This window comes from Balaenoptera musculus, chromosome 16 (genome assembly GCF_009873245.2).
Source record: "Balaenoptera musculus isolate JJ_BM4_2016_0621 chromosome 16, mBalMus1.pri.v3, whole genome shotgun sequence".
Classification (NCBI taxonomy): domain Eukaryota; kingdom Metazoa; phylum Chordata; class Mammalia; order Artiodactyla; family Balaenopteridae; genus Balaenoptera; species Balaenoptera musculus.
This window is the reverse complement of record NC_045800.1, coordinates 26,509,142-26,532,595: the sequence shown is the minus strand read 5'-3', so window position 1 is coordinate 26,532,595 and position 23,454 is coordinate 26,509,142. Positions and strand designations below refer to the sequence as shown.

The window sequence follows — 23,454 nt, the reverse complement described above, 5'->3', positions numbered from 1 at the left end:
CAAGAACTGGGGTCAAAGACCAGGAACAAAAGATGCTTCTAGCACCTTTATCACTTAAGAAATGACAAAGGTTTTAAGAGCTCTAAGAGCTGGGGACAAAAAACAAAATATATATTTTTTATTATATCACAGTATCAACATAGTAAGATAACAGACCCCTCCAGTATAAACAGACCCTTCTTGATGAACTTTCAGAGAGTTTCCAGCTTTCCCCCACTTTCAACAATACTCTAAGGAACATTTATGTATGTACATCTTGGTGACCATGTTCAGTTATCTGAGAATAAATTTTTTTTTTTTTGGCATAAGTAAGTGTTTATTTTTCTGGCTAACGTACATATTCCTATGGCATTTGCCATGGAAAAGACCCTGCCTAATCTTTAGGGTACAAGCAATCATTCAGTCATATAGAACTCACTTAAGTGTTTTCTGGGTTTTCTAAACCTTGCATTTTCAGCTTCTGTGGTGACTCTGTCCTCACCTCCTTCTCTGTGGGCCTTTCCTTATACATGTTTCTTGAGGCGGGCCAGAGGAGTGTATCAGATTGGACGTTGTCAGCAGCAGAGATTTTCCCAAATAGGAAAAATCAGAAGATAAAATAAAGGAGCCCCTTCAGAGTTGGTGGAACAGCTGCTTTTACTGGAACTCATGTCTAGGCTGGTTTTGCCTGCACTGCCTGTAACTGGTTCTTCCAAACACCCAGGTTACCCAGCTAGGCTTGTTGGGAATTTCAGAATTCCTGCACACCCTGTCCTGGAGGAATTTGGACTTGAGCTCTGGAAAAGATAACATTGGCAGTAGAAGTGTTCAAGGTCCTTTATGCTATTGACACATTTGGATATTGACTCTTGATGTTGATGAATTTGATTATTTTCTGCTGGTCTTGGAAGGTCTCCGGGGGAGGCGGGGGGCAGCTGTGGCTCTCCCTGGGGTCACAAAAGCTGGTGGTGGACACAGTGGGGTGTGTTCATCCGTGTGAACTCTGGCAGGAGGCAGACATCTTGGGTCCTTGGCACCCAGAAGAAATTTCTGAAGTGAAATTTCTGGGTCGTAAGATCTTCACATTTTGTAGTTTGGTACATATGCCCAGCTATCCTCCATGAAGATGATTCCGCAAGGCTGGGTGGCCCCTGGCCATCACTGCCACTGTGTTCTCTCACCTGTAGTCGTGGTCATTTGGCAGCCCAGGCACTGAGGAAGGACTTTGTAGCCTCTGAGGTCCACAAAGTGAATCACAGGAGTCTTCCCGTTGTTGGTAACTTCAAGGCTGGCTTTACTCTAATGTTAAAGGAGTTCTTTGACACTGGGGACATATAGGCTAAGCGGACACCATGGCTCAGAAAGCCCAGCTAAATGCACTTCCAAGCTCACCCTCATGACTTAGTCCCTATTCCATCCCTTCAAGCAGGAAGAAATGTCCTGGCAAGGAGTCTGGCCTAAGTACCAAACTGTTATCACTCATAATTTATTGCTGCCTCTTCCAATAACCAGATCACCCAAAATTGGTTATCCCCAGCCCACTTTCTGTATCTGATGGGTAGGGAACTTTGGAAGTACTTGGGCAGACACTTGGATAGCTGGAGGTCTGGTCTTTACACTTGTACTCAGAACTAAGTTTCTGTTTCATGTTCCATCTCCAACCCAGCAGTCCCTCCTGGGTGCCATATGCTATAGGGGACATTGACAACTCAGTATCCAGAGAAGAGTGACTTTCAGACTGGCAAAATCTCTCTAAACTGTGCTCTGTGAAGAATGGCTTTAAAATTGAGGAAACTGGAGGGAATTCCCTGGCGGTCCAGTGGTTAGGACTCGGCGCTTTCACTGCCGAGGGCCCCGTTCAATCCCTGGTCGAGGAGCTAAGATCCGGCAAGCCAAAAAATAAATAAATAAATAAATAAATAAAGTGAGGAAACTGGAAACATTTTTGGTTTGAAGAAGAAAAGACTTTGGGATGAGGTGTGGAGAGTGGTGAACTATGACCCACACAGGTGTTTTAAAAATATCTGAGGTCTTGCCATATGGAAGAGGGATTTGACTTTTCTTTGTTATCCAGAGGAGAGAATTAGAAAGGTGTTGACTACTCTTTGAGATGTGGAAGCATTTCCTAACATGGGTAGGCCTCGGGAGGCAGTAGACCCACCATCTCTGAAGCTGTCCTGGTCAAGTCTGGCTTTAAGAAGAAAGGCTTTAAGTGCTGGGTATGGGGTTGGTGATCTGGGAGCTCAAACCACTGAACCCAGAGGCCACTTAAGACATGCTTGTTTCTTTCTAATCCAGCTTCCAGCTGGCTCTGCTGTGCTCTGGTCTGGCTTCCTGCAAACGGCCTGCCCCCTCCCTCTCTGTGCTTTCTGTCCCAGGGCCCTCTTGGTCTGACCCAGCTGGGCGATCTCTGAGAACGCCATAAATACTGTAGCTGTGTTTCTTGATATAAACTAAGGAAGAGGGGGGTTCATTTCCTGAGCTGAAAATTAGAATCCTGGCTCCCTGAGGAAGTTGTCTGCTCTGCCACAGTGGGTAGACCCTGAGTGTCTCACTTCCCACTGTGCCCTTCTGCCTTCATTCTTTTTCTTGTCAACAGTGGTCGTGTTTTCCAGCGGTAGAATCTTTCAAATGAGTAACAGCTACTTAATTTGTACAGTACTTTCATCTCAAGGCAATTTTTACATATTTTAATTCTTTTATTTAATTCTAGAAACTACCCTGCAAGGTAGATAGTATCATGTTTTGATACATAGGGAAACAGATGCGAAGTTAAGTGACTTGTTTAAGGTTACACAGCAAAGGAAAATGCATCGGAAAATAAAGAGAAGTGCGATTACACAGAGACTCTTCACTCGAGACTCTGTTTTTGCCTTGGACAGAAGGGTAAATATAATGCATTTGGGGTGACTCTTTGTTCCCATGATCTGGTAGAAGAAAAGCAATGAGTGCTGAGTGTTGCTTTCACTTTACACCGTGGTGGCCAGTGACAGAGCTAAGAAAAGTCAGTGTTTTATTAATTTATCTTTTTTGGGGTTGCCAGAGATGAGGCCAACCAAAAAGCTCTCTGGGTTAAAAGTTGATGTTTCAAGCAAATGGCCCATAAACACATGAAAGGAAAGATTTTCGTCCCATAATAAGAAAAATGCAAGTTAAACTACCCTGAGATACCACTTCTCACTTGTCAGATTGGCAGAAATCCACATTTGATCACATACCCTGTTGCCAAGCTGTGCGGAAACAGGCACTTTCATGCATTCAGGGTGGGATGCAAAATGGTGCTATCTCTGTGGAAGAGAACATATCACTGTCTAGCAAAATGCTTATCTATTTACCCTTTGATACAGCAATCTCACTTCTAGGAATCCCAGACATATGAGCAAAAATATGAAAAGATATTCACAAATAGCTACTAATTGTAGCATTTTTTTTTATCATATTTGAAACATTACATATTTGTACTAACTAGTGCAGGCATCTTCTCACAACAGCAATGGGTCCATGGGAAGACATGGAAATGTGTGCCTGCTTTGTCAGGGCTCTGCTTGTGTTTGCTGCTGTCCCATGGGCCAAAGTAAGCCTCCTGTCCAAACCTAGGGTCAGAGAGGGAAGGGTCTACAAAGTTGCAGGTAAAATATATGAATTCGGAGAGGGTATTAATTGGGGCTACTAATACAGTCAGTTTACCGCAGAGTAAAGTACAGTTACAATCTTTCTTGTAATTCATACAGCATGGTTTATAGATTTATGATCTTGGTTATGTAAGTAGAATACACTCTGTTAGCAAGATGTCTCTTAAAAATGTATAAATCCAGCCATTCTATTTCAGATATTTCAATATACATTAAGAAGTTATGTTTGGGAATATGAATACTCATCATTCTATCTGTGCAATAAAAGATTTGGCGGTAATAATGATAACGTTGATGAGGATAACCAGTGGAACTGCCTCAGTTCCTGTGCAGTGTCCTCAGAGTTGTCGCTTAAAATGCGGGCAAACGAGTCAAAGCAAAAAAGTTTCTTTTTCACATAGCCTAAAAAGTTGTTGAATACTCAGGGATACAGAATCAAATATATGGTAATGTTGTGACCAAAATAAAACTATGGCCATTGCAATCTTAAAAAAGAAAAAAAAAAAAAAAGCAATGTGGACTTCCTGGCCATCCAGTGGTTAAGACTCTGCACTCCCAGTGCAGGGCAGGGGCCACGGGTTCGATCCCTGATCAGGGAACTAAGATCCCACAGCCCGCACAGCGCAGCAGCCACAAAAAAAAAAAAAAAGCAATGTGGAGAAAAGTATGTACCGTAAGTTATTTGTATAAGAAAACATGTTTTTTCTTTATATTTTTAAGTGGAAGGGTAAACCATATTATTTTTAAAATGGTGATCTATGGGAGAAGGAGGGAACAGAATGCAGAGGACGGGAAGCCAGACTTCTCTGAATGTACTTTGTTTTTAGATTTATGACTTTGGAGTGATGTAAATTTTATATAATTATAAAACAAACAAAATAGGCTATAATATTACCAAAATAGTCCTTATAAACAGATTGTGATTGATCTATATTTCATGTTGTATGAATTTGATAGTTTATAACCAGATGTATAATTTGGTCCTCATTATATTCTACAAAAGCATTGAGGAAATTTTAGTAAGAAAGTGTAATAATATAGAGAAGATTTCTAGATGAGAAGATTGTCTTGTTTGTTTTGTTTTGTTTAAAGATTACTAATGCATATCAATAATGGAGGAAACGACATTACTACCTAATATTGAAAAAATAAAAGATGTTTTACTTCTGAAAAAAAATTATAAAACAAAAACCAAAATGAACATTTTTCCTGTGTTAGTTTTCTGTGCTATAAAACTGATTATCACAAAATAAATGGCTTAGAACAACACACATTTATTATTAGTTTCTTTGGGTCATTGGTCTGGATACAGCTTTGCTGGGCCCTCTGCTAAGGGTCTCACAAGGCTGGTATCGAAGTAGTTGCAGGCTGCATCCTTATTTGGAGGCTCTACTGGGGAGGGATTGCTTCCAAGTTCCCTCAGGTTGTTGGCAGAATTCCTTTCCTTATGGCTGTAGGATTCAAGACAGCTTGCTTCTTCAAAGCCAGCAGTGCAGAAAGAGTCTCTGATGTGTGTATGTGTGTGTGTGTGTCTACGGTCCTTTTTTAAGGGTTTTCACCTGATTCAGTCAAGTACACCAAAAATAATCTCCCTTATAATTAACTCAAAATCATTGATTGGGCCTCATATCCATTAGGATGGCTACTATTAAAAAAAAGAAAACACCAGAAAATAATGTGTTGACGAGGATGTGGAGAAATTGGAACCCTTGTGCATTGCTGGTACGAATGTAAAACCACTGTGGAAAACAGTACAGTGGTTTCTCAAAAAATTAAACATAGAATTACCATATGATTGAGCAATTCCACTTCTGGGTATATATCCAAAAGCATTGAAAAGCAGAGTCTCCAAGAGATATTTGTACACCCATGTTCATAGCAGTGTTATTCACAAGAGCCAAAAGATGGAAGCAACCCAAGTACCCATCAACAGATGAATGGATAGACAAAATGTAGTGTATACATACAGTGGAAGATTATACAGCCTTAAAAAGGAAGGGAATTCTGACACTCTCTACAACGTGGATGAACCTTGAGGACATTATGCTAACTAAGTGAAATAAGCCTGTCACAAAAAGACAGATATTGTATGATTCCACTTATATGTGGCACCTGGAGTAGTCAACTTCACAGAGACAAAAAGTAGAATGGTGGTTGCCAGGGGCTGGAGGGACCGGGGAATAGGGAGTTGTTATTTAACGGGTACAGAGTTTCAGTTTTGCAAGAAAAGAGTTCTGGAGATTGGTTGCACAACAACGTGGATGTACTTAACAGTACTGAACTGTACACTTAAAGATTGTTAAGATGGTAAATTTTATTTTATGTATATTTCAATACAAGCAAAAAGTAAAAATAAAAAATTTAAAAATCAAATGATTAGGGATCTTAATTATCTGTAAAATCCCTTCACTTTTGCCATATTCTCTTGGCAAGAAGCAGGGTGCAGGTCTTGCCCACGCTCAAAGGGAGAGAATACAAGATGTGAACACCAGGGGGGTGGGGAATCACAGGGGCTGCCTTAAAGTTGGCCTGCCACATTTCCTAAAAATTAAAAGCAAAATGAAGCAAATGAAATTCACAGCATATCCAAATGATGTCATAACAATACACATAGATTTTAAAACACAGTAATTTGACTTTATATCCCTAATAGATACACTACAAAGACAAAAAAAAAATAAGCTGTTTTTCAGTATCATATTGTTCATAATACTATTGGTACTATTATTCTGAAACTAGTATATGTGTATAATAGGATAATGCAAATAATTATGTTAGAAACCAATATTTTCAGCATAAGAGAAAAAAATACAAATATAAAATCAAATAAATTAAAATGCTGTATTCTAAAATTTTAACTGGAAATATCAGGATAAACTTGAGATGTGCTTTTTTAAAAAATGTATTTTATCTCTTCATTAGCAAAGTCTTGAAACAATAATCAATCCAGTAGCAGTAGACACTTCTAGGTCCAAATCTTGGTCACTATATATTACTTCCCACTAAAAGAAATCAGGGCTTTTTGGAGAAGTGGCTGATTCCAGATCTGGGGCAGAAAATATACAAGACGAGCCTACAACATCTTTTTATACTAGAAAACAAGGAAGCTACCAAAGACTGTGAAGGTCATATCAACAGACTCAGGAGTCTATTATAAAGACTTCCACCAGTCAAAGAGGGGACAACATAAGTATTAATAACAATAACAACTGCAGTGATTGAAACACAGCAGATATATTAAAATCATAGTGTTCATAGTAATACTTAAAAAGGCAAACAAACAAACAACAAGGTCCTGCTGTATAGCACAGGAACTGTATTCAATATCCTGTGATAAACCATAATGGAAAAGAATATGAAAAAGAATATATATGTATATATATATATACACGTATAACTGAATCACTGCTGTACAGCAGAAATTAACACAACACTGTAAATCAACTATACTTCAAAAAATAAATTTTTAAGAAAAGGCAAACAAACAACAGAAAAACCTCACTGATCATCTTTAGAAGATACGACAATTTATTATTCTGAAAACTGGCAAATAAAAGAACCACACATTTAATCTGCCTTTCCTGTAAAAATTACCTCAAGGTAACCTTAGAGACGATTTGCGGCTTACAAACTGTCAAGAATGATAGAATAGTTTTTGGAACTTTCCAATGAAATATTAGATCTACACAATTGTCATCATTGGCTGCTAACATCACAACCTCTAGCTCTAACCTTTGGTATTTACAGGAAACACCAAGGGACAGAGCAGCATGGGGATGCAAACAGTGAAATTCAGACTGTGGGAAATTCTACTGGACAAACAACCCATTTCCTTCAACAAGGAAAAAAAAAAGAGAAAGAAGAAAACAATTTTGAGATTAAAAGGCTTAAAAAGTAAACCATCCAAATACACTGTGTGATCCTTGTTTGAATAGTAATTTGAACAAACTAACTGTAAAAGACATTTATGGAAGGTCAATTTGAACAATAACTTTGATATTTGATAATATTCAGAAACTACTGTCAAAGTTTTTAGGTTTGATGCTTATAATTGTGGTTATGTTTTTTTAAAAGCATCCTTACCATTTAGAGATCAATACTAAAATATTTATGGATGAAATGATATATCTGAGATTTGCTTCAAAATAATCGTGTGAGGTTAGGGTGGGAAGTTGGGCGGCGGGGGTTATAGATGATTTAGGACTGTCCATGAGTTGATAATTACTAAAGCCAAGTGATGGGTATATGGGAATTTATTGTATTATTTTCTCTACTTTGGTTGAAAATTCACCTTAAGTTTTGTTTGTTTCTAAAGCCTAAGTTTCAGACCAGGAGTGGCAAAAACAATTTTTTTTTAATGTACTTTGGAGAGGTTTGAAGTACAAAGCTGTATGGTGGGCTGGCCAAGTCCTAGTGGATTAAGTAAGAAAGAATTCCTTGGAAACTGTGTTCTCTAGTACTCAGGTCACCTCTATACCATATGCTTTCCTTTTTCCTGTTTCACTATGGTTGGTGGCTGGGAAGAGGGTGAAGTTTATTGGTTTGATTGATTGATTGATCCATCAGTTTCCCCTGCCACCAGACTGAATCTAGTGACTCACTTGGTGATGGCTTCTTCCTGAGAGGTTTGGGGTGAAACACGGAGTTCCACCCGCAGCCTGCTATTGAATGGGTCCACTCTCGCTTACATTTGAACTCGTAGTCTGGATGAGGGTAGACATTTTCTTTAATGAGGATAGCACTTGAGATAACTTTCATTTACTTAACTTCTACCTGGCTCCTGATGGTTTCTCTCTTCATATTCGTTGGAAACCAAATGCTTTATGTACGTAAGGCCAGGGCAGGTTCTTCCCCTGAAAGGTTCTGAAGCCACATCCTGTCTTCACCATCCTCTCTCCTGAAGGAAAAACAAAGATGATTGTTTTGTCTGCACCTCCCTAGACTGTACGTGCCAAGAGTACAACTCTCCACTCCCAAGGCAAACGCAAAACGAAAACAAGGCAAAAAGGTATATCTAGAGTAGTGTGTCCCTCCACATTTCCAGACTTCTGCAAAGGGGCAAAATGCCCTTCCTTTTTGGAATTTAGGCAAAAAGAGGGCTGTGCTAAAGTTCTTTGACTCAGAAATGCTCAGAGATACGAAGGCAGCTTTGTTCCAGAGCAGAAGTGCATCAGCTCTGTCTACCCTAAAAAATGAGAATAGCAGGTATGTGTGGTCGTCTTCACCTGGGCCTACCAGGTTGTTGGTCTTTTTAGATTTTAGATTTTTCAAAGGCAATGTTAATCCTGAGCCGTAAGAATGCTAGAAGTGCTCATAAGAAACAATGTACAGTGTACAGAAATAGGACTAAGAACAAAAATTGCAAGGGAGAGAAAGGGGATTTTTTTTTTTAATTAATTTTATTTTTGGCTGCATTGAGTCTTCATTGCTGCGTGCTGGCTTTCTCTAGTTGCAGCGAGCGGGGGCTACTCTTTGTTGCGGTGCGCGGGCTTCTCATTGCAGTGGCTTCTCTTGTTGCGGAGCACGGGCTCTAGGCACGCGGGCTTCAGTAGTTGTGGCGCATGGGCTCAGTAGTTGTGGCTCGCGGGCTCTAGAGTGCAGGCTCAGTGGTTGTGGCTCGCGGGCTTAGTTGCTCTGTGGCATGTGGGATCTTCCTGGACCAGGGCTTGAACCTGTGTCCCCTGCATTGGCAGGTGGATTCTTAACCACTGCGCCACCAGGGAAGCCCGAGAAAGGGGATTGTTTTTATGTAACTGACCATAACCACCAAGAGAAGAAGAAAAATAAAGTAACAGCAAAAGTTTGAAGTCTATGGCAAGAGGACCAGCATCACCAGTCTCATTAATTTAGGAGAAGGTGGGGCATTTGTTTAAGAACTTAAAAGCTTAGATGGTGAAAGTGCCACTGGTGACATGTTAGATGTGAGCCAAGGGTGGCCCCTTAGCTTCCTGGCCAGTCCAGATCTGTATCACTGCACCCAGAGTGAGTGGTGTGGTAGCCAGTATGGTGGCTGCTGGAGCTACTAAGGAGTTTCCGCTGCATGTCCGAGGTATCAAGGAGGAGTTCTTTCTAATTTTATTTTTTAAAATATACCAATAATACATAAATACATTTTAGAGGTTAAAAATTCAGATTCTACAGATAAAGTCAAAGTCCTCCTTGACCACACGACCCAATCTCAGGCCCCTCCCTAAAAGGAGCAACATATCTGTATGACCATCCAGACATTTTTTTCTGTGTATTCACCTTCTTCTAGATACCTAAAGAAATGGTTTGGGTTTTTTTTTTTTTTTTTCTTCTTTAATGTAAGTGAAACTGTACTGTTCTTCACAGTTGGATTTTTCAAGTAACAGTATGTCTTGGAGATCTTTCCATGTCAGTATATGAAGCTTTATCTAATTCTTTTTTTACTGTTGCCTATGATTTGGTAGTATGGCCAGGCCATCATTTAACCATTCTCTTGGTGATGCACATCCGGGCTGTTTCCATTTTTCCGTTATCACAAACAGTGCACAGATGCTGTGAGCATCCTTGTTCATTCCTCCTTGTGCACGTTTTATTCTAGGATAGATGCTAAGAAGTAGAATTATTAAGTCAAAGGGAATACATCTTTTTTTAAAAAATTAATTAATTAATTAATTTATTTTTGGCTGTGTTGGGTCTTCGTTTCTGTGCGAGGGCTTTCTCTAGTTGCGGCGAGCAGGGGCCACTCTTCATCGCGGTGCGCGTGCCTCTCACTGTCACGGCCTATCTTGTTGCGGAGCACAGGCTCCAGACGCGCAGGCTCAGTAGTTGTGGTGCATGGGCTTAGTTGCTCCGCGGCATGTGGGATCTTCCCAGACCAGGGCTCGAACCCGTGTCCCCTGCATTAGCAGGCAGATTCTCAACCACTGCGCCACCAGGGAAGCCCCAAATGTATCTTTTTTATTAATAGATTCTGCCATGCCATGTGGCCCTCCAGAGTGACTGTGCTAGTTTACATACGCCTGGCAACTAAATGGATTTTCTTGTGGATTTTTTTTTTTTTTTTTTTTGGCTGAGTTGGGTCTTTGTTGCTGCACGTGGGCTTTCTCTAGTTGCAGACAGCGGGGGCCTCTCTTCACTGCAGTGCGCAGGCCTCTCATCACGGTGGCTTCTCTTGTTGTGGAGCATGGGCTCTAGGCACGCAGGCTTCAGTAGTTGAGGCTCACGGGCTCCAGAGCGCAGGCTCAGCAGTTGCGGCACGTGGGCTTAGTTGCTCCGCGGCATGTGGGATCCTCCCGGACCAGGGCTCGAACCCGTGTTCCCTGCATTGGCAGGTGGATTCTTAACTGCTGCGCCACCAGGGAAGCCCTCTTGTGGATTTAAATAGTAGTCTCTTTAGGAAAAAGGTGGAAGGAGTAGAAGCATGTGCTTGATTTTAAAGCTCCAAATCATCTCTTGGCATTTTGAGGGATTGAAATGTACGTAGGTACTGCAAGTTTAAAACCTTTTTAGTTAATTTGGCTTTCAGAGCAAAGGATCTTGGAATCTTCCCTGCGTGTAGGTGGCAGGTCCTCTGTGCCGGTTCAGGAGAGTGAGAGGAGCACGGGTGGGTGTTGCCCATTTACAGGCCTCTGGGCAGAAGACTCTTCCTTTCCATACTGACAGGTGTCTAAACAGATGGAACTGCTTTAAAAGAGAAGTGGAAGCATCTGCCAGCTTAGGACTCAAGGCTCTCTTGAAGTGGTGAGCAAGGCCCTGAATTCCTTACAGGAGGGCATGGCCCATAGTGGGTGAAGGAACAGGCTTTGACTAGTGACAGCTGTGAGCCGTGGCGGATAAATCCCTACAAGCTCCCTTTGCAGTCAGGGTCCTCACCACCACCGGGGGGAGAATGAGGGTGTCTGGCCAGGGCCCTGTGCGTGCGGACACAAGGCGAGTGTCTGGGATCCACAGTCAGACTCTGGGGGCATCACCACTGCCAGGTAGAGAGCCAGTCCTGAGACTCGCTTTTGGGTAAGGCCCCTGGGGGCCCCCAGCATCCTGCCAGCCTCCCGCCTTCCCTGCAGTAGCTTTGCTGAGCTCTGCTTATGAAAGGGATCTTCCTTCCCCTGCACCATTTGCCTTTGTGTCTGTGGCTTTGAGGGAGAGGGAGGAAGGTGGAGAGCCAGAGGTTGCTGAGAAAATACATAGGGAAACAATTTTGAGTCTCCTTGGACTGGCTTTCTGATCCTTGGCAATTCCTTTGATTCTGGGCAAAACCTAGAAGGAACATCCTTTCAGTTCCCCTTCAGTTTTGTAAGAATAAACACGTCTCCTCTCGCTCTTCTTTACTTAATCAAGCGGTACAGCACGCCCACTTCCCGAGCTGTGTCTTGCAGCCACATTGAGCCAGATTGATATCACACAGAACTAGATGAGGGACGCTCTCTAACCAAACACTCAGATTCACTTTTCCAGTCATGAAACTGCCTTCAGGACTTTTAAAAGGTGGGAGGGGGCTTTAATCCTTTGCTTCCACCACTTGACTGGGTTGGAAAAGCTTGGCAGCGGGCCACCGTCCACACCATCCACTCAGCTACGAAGAGCTTTGCCTGCTAGCCACGAAGGCCCATTAACACACGGACAGAGAATCTGTCTCCCTCCTCCACACACTGTTTGTTTGTTTTGTGGGGGTTTTTTTTTTTCTTACTTAAAGAAAGAATCCTGTCTCGGCCTTTCTTTGGGAGAGTTTGATTTGAAACGCTGCAGTGGGGCGATTGTGTAATCACGCTCCTGAGATCTCCTTCCCTACAAGCATCTTGTCAGCTGTGCATGTGTGTAGAGAAAGGCAGGGGCGCCAGACTCTGTTGTTTTGTACCAATCGAAGCCTCTAAGCTCCAGAGCATCCCACTCTTATTCTCTCCTTACAGCACTCAAGTGTTAAAGGGGAATTACCTGGGACGGATTTGTTTTTTGCTCCTATGTGATATACATACATATTGCTCTCAGCTGCCATCCAGAGTTCCTAGGGTGGGCCGTGCCTCACCACGGCTGCAAGGCTCTGAACTGAACTCTTAGCTTTGGCTTGGGGCTGGGGAGTCAGGGCAGGAGGGCGGGGAAGTGTTCACTCACGGCTTTATTTGGATCCCTGGAGGAAGGAGAGTTGCAGTTACCAGGGGAAGGTGAGCACTGATCTTAACTGGCAAGAAGGTGGTCTGTGCCCTTCCTTTGGTGGGTGCTGTCAGGTGGAGGTAGAGGAGTCCTGGCGCTAGGACAGTGAGGGCAGTGCCCTCTGTGTGATGCCTCGGGTTACCCCCTCCCCAGAATGAGCATAGCATCTCATGAGTGTGTTAAAAGGCTCCAGAAATGTAATCTGTGGCAGTGACATCAGGCTGTCTACACCCTATGACCTCCTAAATTTTGTAGGCTCTTCGTTTCTGGAAATATACCATGAAACAAATAGATGAGGCATATAAAACCCCATTCCTTTCCCCATAGCTTGGCTTAGAGCAAGGAGAAAGCACCTGGGCTTAGAAATTTGGATAAGATTATACGGGGATTCAGCGGGGCAGTGGGCAGACTGAGTGGCTTCAGTTAGGAGCATCTGGACTGGGCAGAGGCCCACAGGACTGACTTTGGACTTCACCTCCTCCACCATCTCGGCCAGGCCTGGTTCATTCAGCAAAACCTCCAGGTTGTCTCCTCTTGCCGGGTATCAGGAGGCTGCTTGTGCCTGTGCAGACTTGTGTTTTTGCCCCTGTAAATGTAGTTCAGTACATGGGCCTTCAGCTGACTTGAAGGGGCTCTCTTCCAGTCTCAGAGGAAGCCTTCTCTGGGCCCAGCTGCAGCAGCCCCCAGTGGGCCTTCTCAGGAAGGAGGTGGGTGAGGCCATTGCTGGATTCTTCCCGCCTGGGGTGTTGGTTTCATCCTGGGACTTTCTGGAGACAGGACAGGCTACCTGACCTTCCCCTCTCAGCAGTCTGTGTTGCTGAGGGCGTGTCTGGAACATCTGGCATTTCAGGAAAGAACTGCTTAGCCCTCTTAGGAACCAGCTCTGTGTCTTCATAGAAGACACTTAGGCCTCTGTTGTCAAAGTGTTTTGTGAGCACCAAGACAGTGAGAGGGATGGAGACTGCTTCTTGAGAGACGGTGATGGCTACCCCATTGTTGAGAATTTGACCTTAAAGTTGACAGACTCCAGGACTTCCCCGGCAGTCCAGGGGTTAAGACTTCGCCTTCCAGTGCAGGGGGTGCGGGTTCGATCCCTGGTCAGGGAGCTAAGATCCCTCATGCCTTGCAGCCAAAAAACCGAAACATAAAAAAAAAAAAAAAAAAAAAAAAAAACTGAAACATAAAACAGAAGAAGCACTATTGTAACAAATTCAATAAAGACTTTAAAAAAAGAAAGTTGACAGACTCCAGTCTACCAACCTGCTTTGATCCACCTTCCATTTTCCTGCACTCCCTAAAACGCTTCTTGCAGACCCGCCACCCCTTTGACACCTGGCCCAGTTCACCTGGGTTTCCTGCCCTTGCTCTCTGTCTCTGGAATGCATGTAGCCATCTCCAAACACGGGGCTCCAAGCGTCAGCCATGAGAAACCCTCTTTTTGGGGCTCCAAAAGACAACATTAACCCTTTCTCCTCGGACCAAGCATATGGATTCTGACCACGGAGATGGAATGTTGTGGGTGGGACATTGCTTTCTGAGCTATTGCGTGAAACACCACTGGGCCTGTACTTCCACACAGAATGGAGACAGACAGTCACTCTCCAGAGTTGGGATGAATTAAGAACTCTTGAAGAATGCACTTGTTTCTCAGTGTTTCAAAGGCAGCACTAATTATTTTGCGAACAATAGCTGTTTTCTTCTGCAACCCATTTCCCTAGGTTTTGCTAACTTTTTATATCCGGCACAGTCCAACTTCAAACCACCATGACTAAAGCTGGATGTTTGGGAAGTGGGGTAGGGTGACAGCCAGTTCGAGGGGTCAGTTAGGATCTGCACAGCCATACGGCCCCCCCCATCTTTTAAGAGTTCTTGCCAGGGAGTTGTTTGTTAATGGGGAAAGAGACATTGAGTGATGAAACCTTTCTTTAAACAAAGCAAGGGGCAGAACTGAACCTAGCAGTTTTTGGACTCTCTTTGCCACCGTGGAAGGGTGTGAATTTGCCAAAGAGGCTGCAGCCGAGGGAGGTTTCTCATGGTACTGGGAGGCAGAGCTCAGAGGAAGAGGGAAGAGAATGGGAAGTAAACCTCCAGGCCTCACCTGGAACAGCCCTGGTGGCCCCTCTGCCGTGCTGTTTGGGTTGGGGTCTCAGGGACTTGCATCCTAATATCTTGGTAAGGACGCTTCAGGGAACCAGAGAGAGGAAGGGAGAGGGAGCGAGCGCCTCTAACCACTGGACTGAACAGCTGGGCCTCCAACCGAGGCAGTATTAGCATTTGAAAACCCCTCTGAAGGGTCTGAGGGCTTCCCGGGGTGGGTGCTGGGCCTGAGTGCTGAGACCCGCGGTGGCTCCGCACAGAATGGGGCTGAGCATCCGGGGCATAAAGACCAGGCTGGACTCAAGAATGAGCCCATTGTGGCTTTGTCCAAGGCTTGAAAACTGTGACCAAGGCTCTTTCATTGTTAAGAAAGACCATTTCTTGGCCATAGCAGAGCTAATAAGTCTGGTTCCCCCACCGGGCAGGTCTGGGAGGTTGTTAGCTACATGCTCTCTGAACCTTTCTGTGGGTAGTTAACACTGTCTCCTCCCCCTCCTGCCTTTAACTCACTCTGGATCCCGCAGGCTGGTGTGTTGGTCCAGGAACAGCGACTGGGGCCTGTCTCCCAGCTGCCTAAATTAAGCCCCTTCCCAAATTGTCTGTACATAGTAGCTTTTGGTCATTCGTATTTCATTTCAACAGTGTGGGTTGGTACAACATTTATTTTTAAATCAATGTTATTTCTGGTTAATAAAAGGTCATGACTCCAAACCTTTGTAGCCTCTTCCCTGTTTCCAGCCTAAGTCAGCTAGAGGTGGGGCGCTGGAGGGAACTACTGGCCCAGCTCTTCCTTAAACCAGGAGCAATGGTGCCACCTACTGGCAGTTGCTGTTAGCTACAGGTTCTGTGGCCGGTCCTGTTTTCTGGTAAAGGGACTGGGACCTGGATAGGAGTAGCTATACTGTATTCCAGTACAGGAGTAATAACGTGGAGCACACACTGAGTAGGCCACTATTTCCTGCTTACAGATGAGGAAACAGGCTTATAGATTGTGATTGGGTAAGTTGCCCAGGGTCACAGCTAGTAAGGGGCAGAGGCAAATAGGAACAGGGCCTTCCCAACTGCAAGGTTAACCAGTCTGCCAGGGTTTGCCAAAGCCAGCAAGAGATTTTAAGTGATAACTGGACAAGGCATTCAGTGACATGAATAGTGAGGACTATCTTCCCCCTTCTGATTCAATCCTAATGAGTTTGTCAGTTTGACTCTTTAAACCTCTAACAGCTCTTTAACCCTTGTTCATTTCAGTTTTTAACAATGTTAGGTAGGCAACAGTATCAGTTATAAATTAATATCTTTTTTTCATTGAATTATTTTGAAGTTGTTATCTTCCACTTTACGGTGAGCAACACTGATTTTCTATTTCTCTTATTATTTAGTACAGTGATATGAAGTTTCCGTTTATTTTTTATTTTTTTTAATGAAGTTTCCTTTTAAAGTAAGTTTGTTTAGGTTAAAAAAAAGTGAGTCGGGCTTCCCTGGTGGCGCAGTGGTTGAGAATCTGCCTGCCAATGCAGGGGACACGGGTTCGAGCCCTGGTCTGGGAAGATTCCACATGCCGCGGAGCAACTAGGCCCGTGAGCCACAATTACTGAGCCTGCGCGTCTGGAGCCTGTGCTCCGCAACAAGAGAGGCCGCGACAGTGAGAGGCCTGCGCACCGCGATGAAGAGTGGTCCCCACTTGCCACAACTAGAGAAACCCCTCGCACAGAAACGAAGTCCCAACACAGCCATAAATAAATAAAAAATAAATAAATAAAAATTTAAAAAAAAAAAAAAAAAAAGTGAGTCAATTTTAGGGGGAAAAATACATGTAGGTGACAGTGCAGGTGTACATAGATACGTCAAAAATCCTAACAGGTGTTATGGATGACTCAAAAATTTGGGAGGCCCAGAGAAAACCATAGTTCAAAAAGACACATGCACCCCAGTGTTCACTGCAGCACTATTTACAATAGCCAGGTCATGGACGCAACCTAAATGCCCATCGACAGACGAATGGATAAAGAAGATGTGGTACATATATACAATGGAATATTACTCAGCCATAAAAAGGAATGAAATTGGGTCATTTGTAGAGACATGGATGGACCTAGAGACTGTCATACAGAGTGAAGTAAGTCAGAAAGAGAAAAACAGGTATCGTATATTAATGCATACATGTGGAACCTAGAAAAATGGTACAGATGAACCGGTTTGCAAGCAGAAATAGACACACAGATGTAGAGGACAAGCATATGGACACCGAGGGGGGAAAGCGGGGGGTGGGGGTGGTGGTGGGATGAACTGGGCGATTGGGATTGACATGTATACACGGATGTGTATACAATGGATAACTAATAAGAACCTGCTGCATAACTAAAATAAAATTCAAAAAACAAAAAATGTTTGAGAGGTGTTACACTCTGCCCATCCTCACTGGCTTGCTCCATGACGTTGGGCAGTCTTGAGGATCCTTTCCTCATTTGTAGAAAATGAAAATGCTGGAGTAGGTGATCATTGAGGTGACTTGGACTATAAAATGCTGTGATGTCTGGGCATTACAACTTAGGTTTCTCCTGGGCCAGGCTGCTTAACCTGAGGTGGTAGTAACAATCCAGGGCCTTGCTTCTCCCACTTTTCCTCTCCCGCAAGATTCTTCCCTTTCACCTACTGCATTTTCTTTATTCTTTTAAAAAATCACCTTTACTGAGATATAATTCACATATCTTATAGTTCACAGTTGTGACACCATCACCCCAAAAAGCAACTCCAGACCAGTCACTTCCGATTCCCCCTTAACCAACCCAGGCCTAGGCAACCAAAAATCTGTCTATCTCCATAGATTTGCCTACTCAGGACATTCTGTATAAATGGAATCACACATGGCCTTTCGTGACTGGCTTCTCACTTAGCATAATGTTTTTGCTATGTTGTTCATGTTGTGGCACGTATCAATACTTCAGCACTTTGTGTTGCCAAATAATATTCCATCGTATGGATATACCACATTTTATTTATTCATTCATTAGTTGATGGACATTTGGGTTGTTTCCACCTTTGGGCTATTATGAATAATGCTGCTGTAAACATTCAGATGCAAGTCCTTGTGTGGACATGTCTTCATTTCTCTTGGGTATATACGTAGTGGAATTGCTGGGTCGTATGGTAATTCCATGTTTAGTATTTCATGGAATCACCAAATTGTTTTCCAAAGCAGTTCCACTGTTTTACATCCCTACCACTATTGCACAAGGGTTCCAGTTTTTCCACATCCTCACCAATACCTGTTATTTTCTGGGTTTTTTTGTTTGTTTTATTTTTTTTATTTTTAAAATGGCCATCCTAATGGATGTAAAGTGGTTATTTCATTGTGGTTTTAATTTGCATTTCTTTTCACTTTCTTGTAGCACAACAGGTTTTGATTTTAATGAAGTCCAGTTTATCTACTCTTAGTTTGCTTGTGCTTTTGGTATCTATCTAAGAACATTGCCTAATCCAAGGTCAGAAGATTTACTCTTACGTTTCTTCTAAGAGTTTTAACTATTATAGTTAGGCCTGTGATCCATTTTGAATTAAGTTCTATTTATGGTTTAAAGAAGGGATCCAACTTGATTCTTTTTTTTAAATTTATTTTTATTGATATTATTTATTTTTGGCTGCATTAGGTCTTTGTTGCTGCGGGCGGGCTTTCTCTAGTTGTGGCGAGCGGAGGCTACTCTTCGTTGCAGTGCTCGTGCTTCTCATTGCGGTGGCTTCTCTTGTTGTGGAGCATGGACTCCAGGCGCGCGGGCTTCAGTAGTTGTGGCACACGGGCTCAGTAGTTGTGGCTTGCGGGCTCTAGAGCACAGGCTCAGTAGTTGTGGTGCACGGGCTTAGCTGCTCCGTGGCATGTGAGATCTTCCTGGACCAGGGCTCGAACCCATGTCCCCCACATTGGCAGGTGGATTCTTAACCACTGTGCCACCAGGGAAGCCCTGGCAGGCGGATTCTTAACCACTGCGTCACCAGGGAAGCCCCTGGAATTATTTTATAAATTTTATTTTCAAAATTGTTCTTGCTAGTGTATAGAAATACAAGTGACTTTTGTATATTATTCTTGTACCCTGCAATCTTGCTGAACTTGTTTTTTCTCATAGTTTTTAAGTGGATTCCTTAGGGTTTTCAATGTATAAGATCATGTCATCTATAAATAGAGATAGTTTTATTTCCTTTTCAATCTATCCAGATTTTTCTCTTTCTTGCCTTATTGCCTTGGTTAGAACCTCTAATACCACATTGAATAGAAGTGGTGAGAGGCAGCAACTCTGTCTTGTCCTTGATCTTAGAGGGAAATCATTCAGTCTTTCACCATCAAGTATGATGTTAGCTGTAGGTTTTTTGTAGATACGCTTTAACAGGTTGAGGAAGTTCCCATCTATTCCTAGTTTGAGTGTTTCAGATTTTGGGACTTCCCTGGTGGCGCAGTGGTTAAGAATCCACCTGCCAATGCAGGGGACACGGGTTCGAGCCCTGGTCCAGGAGGATCCCACATGCCGCGGAGCAAGTAAGCCCGTGCACCACAACTACTGAGCCTGCGCTCTAGAGCCCACGAGCCACAACTACTGAGCCCGCATGCCACAACTACTGAAGCCTGTGCGCCTAGAGCCCTTGCTCCACAACAAAGAGAAGCCACCTCAATGAGAAGCCCACGCACCGCAACGAAGAGTAGCCCCCGCTCGCTGCAACTAGAGAGAAAGCCCCACACAGCAACGAAGACCCAACGCAGCCAAAACTAACTAACTAGATAAATAAATTCATTTAAAAAAAAAAAAGTATTGGATTTTGGTAAATGCTTTTTCTGTCTATCGAGATGATCATGTGATTTTTTAAAAATAACTCTATTCTATTGATATAGTATATAACATTGATTTTCTTATGTTAAACCAAACTTGCATTTCTGGGATAAATCTCACTTGGTCATTGTGTATAACCCTTTTTATATGTGGCTGTATTCAGTCTGCTGGTATTTTTGTTGAAGATTTTTGTGTCTATGCATAAGTGATATTGATCCATGGCTTTCTTTTCTTGCAGTGCCTTTGTCTGGCTTTGGTATCAGGGCTTCATAGAATGAATTGGGAAGTGTTAGCTATTCTTTTAATTTTTGCAAAAGTTTATGAAGAATTGGTATTAATTCTTCTCTAAATGTTTGGTAGAATTTACAGTGAAGCCATTGGGCCTAGACTTTTTATTGTGGGGGAAGCTTTTAATTACTAATTCAGTCTTTTACTTGTTGTATTGTTTTCTTACTTGCAGATCATGCATGCTGCTTGTAGACACACACTTCTGTAAAAGGAGAGAAAATCTGGGAGGAGTGGGCCAAGCAGAAATTGGGAAATTTGGGGGTTTATGATTGGCTCTGCCTGGAGCTGTACGTTACTTTAAATATTGATAAAAAGTGAAGAGATCTCAACAGTTGAAATTCCCAGATCATAAGTAATAGACCAGGGACCTCCCTGGTGGTCCAGTGGTTAAGAATCCGCCTTCCAATGCAGGGGACATGGGTTCAATCCCTGGTCGGGGAACTAAGATCCCACTTGTTGCGGGACAACTAAGCCCATGCGCTGCAACTACTGAGCCCATGCGCCACAACTAGAGAGCCCGTGTGTGCCGCAGCTAGAGAGCCTGTGCACTGCAACGAAGAGCCTGCATGCCACAACAAAAGACCCCGCATGCCACAATGAAGATCCCATGTGCTGCAACTAACACCCAATGCAGCCAAATAAATAAATAAATTAATTAAATAAGTAACAGACGACAATGAACTACTATACAGTTATATAAAGGATGAAGTAGTGGACAATTTCAGGATGAAAAATACAAACTTACTTCATGATTATTAAAAAAAAAAAGATTGAGGTAGTTATAGTATACAAAACTATAATAACCAAAACAGTATAGTATTGACATTAAAAGCAGACATATAGGACTTCCCTGGTGGTGCAGTGGTTAAGAATTTGCCCGTCAATGCAGGGAACACGGGTTCGAGCCCTGGTCTGGGGAGATCTCACGTGCCGCGGAGCAACTAAGCCCGTGCACCACAACTACTGAGCCTGTGCCCTAGAGGCCGCGAGCCACAACTACTGAGCCCTCATGCCACAACTACTGAAGCCCGCATGCCTAGAGCCCATGCTCCGCAACAAGAGAAGCCACCACAATGAGAAGGCTGTGAACTGCAACGAAGAGTAGCCCCCACTCACCGCAACTAGAGAAAGCTTGAGCGCAGCAATGAAGACCCAACGCAGCCATAAATAAATAAATAAGTAAATAAATAAATAAATAAATTTATTAAAAAAGTAAAATAAAATAAAAACAGACATATAGATCCATGGAACAGAGTAAAGAACCCAGAAATAAACCCACACATATGTGGTCAATTAATTTACAACTAAGGAGCCAAGAATATACAATGGGGGAAAGGATAGTCTCTTCAATAAATGGTGTTGGAAGAACTGGACAGCCACATCCAAAAAATTGAAACTGGACCCCTATCTTACACTGTACACAGAACTCTACTCAAAATGGTGTAAAGACTTGAACATAAGACCTGAAACCATAAAACTCCTAGGAGAAAACATAGGGGGTAAGCTCCTTCACATTGGTCTTGGCAGTGATTTTTTTTTTGATTTGACCCCAAAAGCAAAGACATCAAAAGCAAAAATAAATAAGTGAGACTACATTAAACTAAGAGCTTCTGCACAGAAGAGGAAACCATTGACAAAATGAAAAGACAACCTATTGAATGGGAGAAAATATTTGCAAATCATACAGCTGATAAAGGATTAATGTCGAATATATAAAAATAACTCATACAAAAAAATTAAAACTAATACAACTCAGTAGCCAAAACAAACTATCTGATTTTAAAATGAGCAGAGGAACTGAATAGACCTTTTTTCAAAGAAGACATACAAATGGCCAACAGTTACATGAAGATGTGCTCAACATCACTAATCAGGGAAATGTAAGTAAAAACTACAGTGAGATATCACCTCACACCTGTTAGAACAGCTGTCATCAAAAAGACAAAAGATAACAAGTGTTGGTGGGAGCGTGGAAAAAGGGAACACTTATGTACTGTTGGTGGGAATGTAACTTGGTACAGACACTTGGAAAATAGTATGGAGGTTCCTCAAAGAATTAAATACAGAAACTACTATCTCATCCAGCAATTCCACTTCTGGGTGTATCTGAGGAAAACAAAAACATTAATTTGAAAAGATACACACACCCTCATGTTCACCGCAGTGTTGTTTACAGTAGCCAAGATATGGAGACAATCTAAGTGTCCATTGATGGATGAATGGATAAAGAAAGTGGTATATATACACAATGGAATACTACTCAGCCATAAAAGAGAATGGAATCTTGCCACTTGGAACATGGATGGGCCTTGAGGATGTTATGCTAAGTGCAATAAGTCAGACAAAGATAGACAATACCATATGATATCACTTATATGTAGAATCTAAAAAATATATAAGACAAATGAACAAAAGAAAACAAAACAAAAACCAAGCTCATAGGTACGGAGAACAGACTGGTGGTTGCCAGAGGGGAGAGGAGGTGGGGGAGGGGTAGATGAAATGGGTAAAGGGGGTTAAGAGGTACAAACTTCCAGTTATAAGTTCTGGGGAGGTAATTATACAGCATGGTGGCCTATGGTCAACAGCACTGTGTTGTATATTTGAAAGTTGCTAAGAGAGTAGATCCTAAAAGTTCTCATCACAAGAAAAAAAATTTGTAACTATGTGAGGTGATGGGCTTATTGTGGTAATAATATAATAATATATACATATATCAAATCATTATGTTGTACACCTTAAACAAATACAGTGTTGTATGTCAATTATAAATAATAATTTCCCCTCAATAAAACTGGGGCAAAAAAGGAATGAGGTAACTCTTTATGTGTTGATATGAAATGATCTCCAAGATACATAATTTTAAATGAAATGTGCAAAATGGTGTGAAGGAAAAAAAATGGAGAGGACCTATAGATGCTTATAGGCTAGTAAATGCAGAGTACCTGTGGAAGGACACCCAAGGCGAGAGTCCGGGGTTTGGGAGACGTCATAGCATCTGGGTGTTTTTCCCTTGTGGCTGTGGTACCTTAAACATCTTTCTTTAAAGCAGCGGGCCTGTGTGAAGGGCAACAGTGAGACTACAGGGTGGCCGTATTTGCACGTTTCTCTTGGGCAGCCTGGGCCCAATGCCTGTGTCCTCATGGGAACAGCTGCCCCTCCGGGCTGCACATCTCGGCCGAGGTGTGTGAGGCAAAGTCAGACCTCCATCTAATGAGGAACTATTCCCTGAATCTGTCTACCTGTGAGAAACTGGTGACAGATCTCAAAAGCCCTCCAAGGCAGGGAGTTCCTATTTGAACACTATTTCAGCCGCACAGAAATCCTGGTATGTTTTTCCAAGGTGAAGGGTTTTATTGCCCTCCAGCCTCCCTGTGGACTCCTGGCCAGGATGGTCCCACAGTAAAGCACTTTATTCTTTCTTGGCAGAGCCGATTGTGGCTGCCCCCCGCCGCCCGAATAAGTGAAGGTGCTGGGGAAGCAAAGACGCCAGAAGTCTTTGGACTTGCCGGGCCAAGCAGGCAGCCACACTG

At 42.8% G+C, this 23,454-nt stretch overlaps 1 protein-coding gene across 3 annotated transcripts in view; it reads left to right on the top strand.

Moving 5' to 3' along the window:
• The window catches only part of SUFU (SUFU negative regulator of hedgehog signaling), a 110,590-nt gene that overhangs the window by 49,232 nt on the left and 37,904 nt on the right, over positions 1 to 23,454 (top strand). The window lies entirely within an intron of this gene.